This window comes from Mirounga angustirostris, unplaced genomic scaffold (genome assembly GCF_029215605.1).
Source record: "Mirounga angustirostris isolate CCGP_5_RB_7025 unplaced genomic scaffold, mMirAng1.0.hap1 SCAF_4, whole genome shotgun sequence".
Taxonomy (NCBI): Eukaryota; Metazoa; Chordata; class Mammalia; order Carnivora; family Phocidae; genus Mirounga; species Mirounga angustirostris.
In genome coordinates, this window is record NW_026991712.1 from 105,714,507 (window position 1) to 105,718,116 (window position 3,610).

Consider the following 3,610-nt stretch of genomic DNA (forward strand, 5'->3'; position numbering starts at 1 on the left):
GTTGCCACAGAAAATGCCATGTCATATTTGGGACTTATACTAAAAAAAATTATTTGTCGTTACTCTGCAACTCAAATTCAACTGAGTGCACTGTATTTTTATTTGCTCAGTCTGGCAATTCTACTCTCTTTCCTAAATGCTCCAGGTACTTTCCAACCCCCTTCCACCCACAATCCCCTGTAAAGATCCAGCCCTCCCCTTCCTCATCTATTCTTAGGGAAGTAACTAGCCTCCTACTTAGTGGAGAATACAGTGTCACTGAGATTTCTCTCCTCTAAGGTAACAGCAACTTCACCCACCCTTACTTCCTGCCAGTAGCTTTCCTCCTTCCCAAGGCAAACCCTTGCCCATATCATGGTGCTAACTCCCCCCAAACTTTCGAAGACGTGGCTCAAGTACTCCTTCTCTCTCTTGTCCTTTCAATTCTTGGTCTCTGATGACTCTTTATCTTCAACTTACCTTAATATTTGTGTGTTTCCTCTACCCAAAACTCACTATCTTCCGCTCATACTAACTAGGTCTCGATATAAATCTCTCTTCTCTTATTTGCCACCGCTCAAAACTACGTAGTGGGACATGACAGTCTTGGATTCAGCCATCATTCTGCCTGTTCCCCGCTAGGCAACTTTTGGCAAGTTCTTTAACGTCCTTGAGCGTCAGTTTCCTAAACTCTCTCTCTCTTTCTCCACAGCGTTCCAGAATTATACAATAACGCATCTTGATTTTCCAAGTCCTCTCCTGGACATACAATGGGCCCTGTATAGTCTGAGAAACTATCCAAAATTATTTCTCTGATAACTTCATTTTCTCTATTTCTCTATTCTATCTTTCTGGAACTCCTACTATTCAGATTATGGACCATCCAGGAAGTTTTTATATTAAATATTCTTTTTTTTTTAAAGATTTTATTTATTTATTTGACAGAGAGAGCGAGAGAGCCCAAGAAGGGGAAACAGTAGAGGGAGAGGGAGAAGCAGGCTCCCCGCCAAGCAGGGAGTCTGATGTGGGGCTCGATCCCAGGACCCCGGGATCATGACCCAAGCCAAAGGCAGATGCTTAACCATGTGAGCCACCCAGGCACCCTTATATTAAATATTCTTCATATTTATTTTCCATTTCCTATATCTTAATCTTTTTTCTGATTTCTGGGAGATTTCTCAACTTTATCCTTCAACTCTTCAGTTAGTATTTCCCTTTGTGTTATCAGACTTTTGAGTCTAAATGCTCTTTTCTTTTTTTTTTTTTTCTGAATATTTCATTTTCACAGAACCCTGTTTCTGTTTCAGGGATCCCATATCTTTACTTACCTCTCAGAATATTAGAATGTCATTGCTGTTGTCAAGATTTTCTCCTTTTTTTTTTCCTTATCGTCTCATTTTCCTGTTTGTTTTGATCTTGGTTCTTTGTGTCAGCAGCTTTCTCAATTGTTAGGTGATCTCTGGCTGTCCATTCCTGTTTCAAACAGAAGCACTGAAAACTAACTAAAACTCTTTGTGGGGGGTTTGTCAATGGAAGGGTGGTAGGTAATCAAGTATGTTCTTTTATTAGAGGACCCCAAATACCAATATTTATAGATCTCTAATCCTGGACTGGTCAATTTCGTCAGCAAGGAATTCTAAAATCTCTTGTCTGCCTTCTCCTATTTTCTGAAGTGAATCGAGGAAGGCAGGGGAGAGAAGGAGAAAGAAGCTGATCATTCGGTGTTTCAATTTTTTTTTATTAAAAGATTGTATTTATTTATTTGACAGAGAGAGAGACAGCGCGAGAGGGAACACAAGCAGGGGGACTGGGAGAGGGAGAAGCAGGCTTCCCGCGGAGCAGGGAGCCTGATGATGCGGGGCTTGATCCCAGGACCCCGGGACCATGACCTGAGCCGAAGGCAGATGCCCAATGACTGAGCCACCCAGGCGCCCCTTACTGTGCCTCAATTTCTCTATCTGTAAAAATGGGTTATTTAATAGTACCTCCTGTGTAGAGTGTTGAGTGGATGAATTCATTGTATAGACAATGCTTATCTAGTACAGTGCCTGGCACATAATTACAGGTTATATAATTATTTCATATTCTTGGGATAAGGATGTTTAAAATAACATAGAAAAAGAGAAGCCAGTTAAGAGCACTGGCAAAGAGCAATCTGAGTCAGAAGATAATGCGAGAAAGCATTGCTACGGAAGAGCAGACTGAAGAGTCTCAGCAAGGGGGTAGTCAACGGTGTCAAATGTGACACTAAGTTCCCCTAAATGAGGGTTCATGAGAAGTTTTTGGCTTTGTTGATTAGGGAGTCATTGGTGTCCTTAGAAAGGGCAGGCTCAGAAGAATGGTTTCAGAAGCATGGGTTTAAGAGAAATGTAAATGACCTCTGTTCAGAGCGAGTAAATTGAACACTTTCACTTCCCTCCACTCCTACACTCCACTGACATAATAGCAAATGTTTTTTTGTTTTGTTTTGTTTTGTTTTGTTTTATTTTGCTTTGCTTTGCTTTTCTTTAGGCATAAGCAAAGAGAAAGAAAAGATAAGAGATAAGAACAACAAAATTATGGCAACTGAAAAGCAGAGGGATGAATGCTAATTTTCTTACTACAACCAAGAAAACTGAAAACTAATGCAACAATGGGGGAAGCCCAGAAGCAAGCTGAGTTGCTCTACAGAATCCCAGAAAGGCCCAGAAATTGGGGATTTTAGGTGTCTCTGAAAGCAGGGTTGAGAGTGAAGATGAAAACAGAAGGTCGGCTTTAGAAGCAGTTAGACTCATCCTCACCCCCTCATGCTGCCTCACCATGATCTTCCCCAGCCCTGAGCAGCGCGAGGGACTGAAACTCCCCCATTAGGGAAGACAACTGGGGGAGAGAGGGTGCACAGAATGACTTTGATGGTGCAACACCACAGTAAACACAGGAAGGGTAAGTGGAAATCCCTATGCTGAATGGTGAGATACCCCAGCTTCATTCTCTCCCTCTTCTCCCAGGTGCTGCAACCAAGTTTGTATCTTCTGGGAAGAGTGGAAACCTTTTTCTCTGCATGTATGAACACTCCCAGGAGAAATAACCTAAAGATACTGACATTTAGGGGTCCATCAATGAAATGACTTAGCCAGATCTTCTTCCAGTGATGTCCACCAGCCAACAAGCCATGTTCATGCACATAGCGCTTCCATAGTCTTTCTGTGTTGAATGTCAAAAGTCTTAACAAAGGACGAATGGTGCCTTGGGTATTTCTGTCTATCTCTCTCATCTTTCCATATAGTGTCTACATTATGGTGTGAGTGCTAAAAGCCAAAAAGAAGAAGCGCCAGAAGTCATATCACTTTTAATGACCTAGCCTTGGAAGTTACTCAGCATCATCTGTACTTTAGTCTGCTTACAAAGTTCTGCTAGGTCCAGCTGGAGGCAACATAGACCCCACCCTTGATAGGGGAGTGTAAGTTGTTATCCTGTAAGAAGGGCACATGGAGGGGAACACAAACAAAGAAATAAAAACAGCTTATAGATAAAGGGTGGGGAAAGACAACGATATCACAAATTCTTAGCAGCACTGGATGCTGGAAGACATGGAACAAAGCCTTAAAAACATGCAGGGAAGATAACTTTCAACCTAGATTTATATACTCAG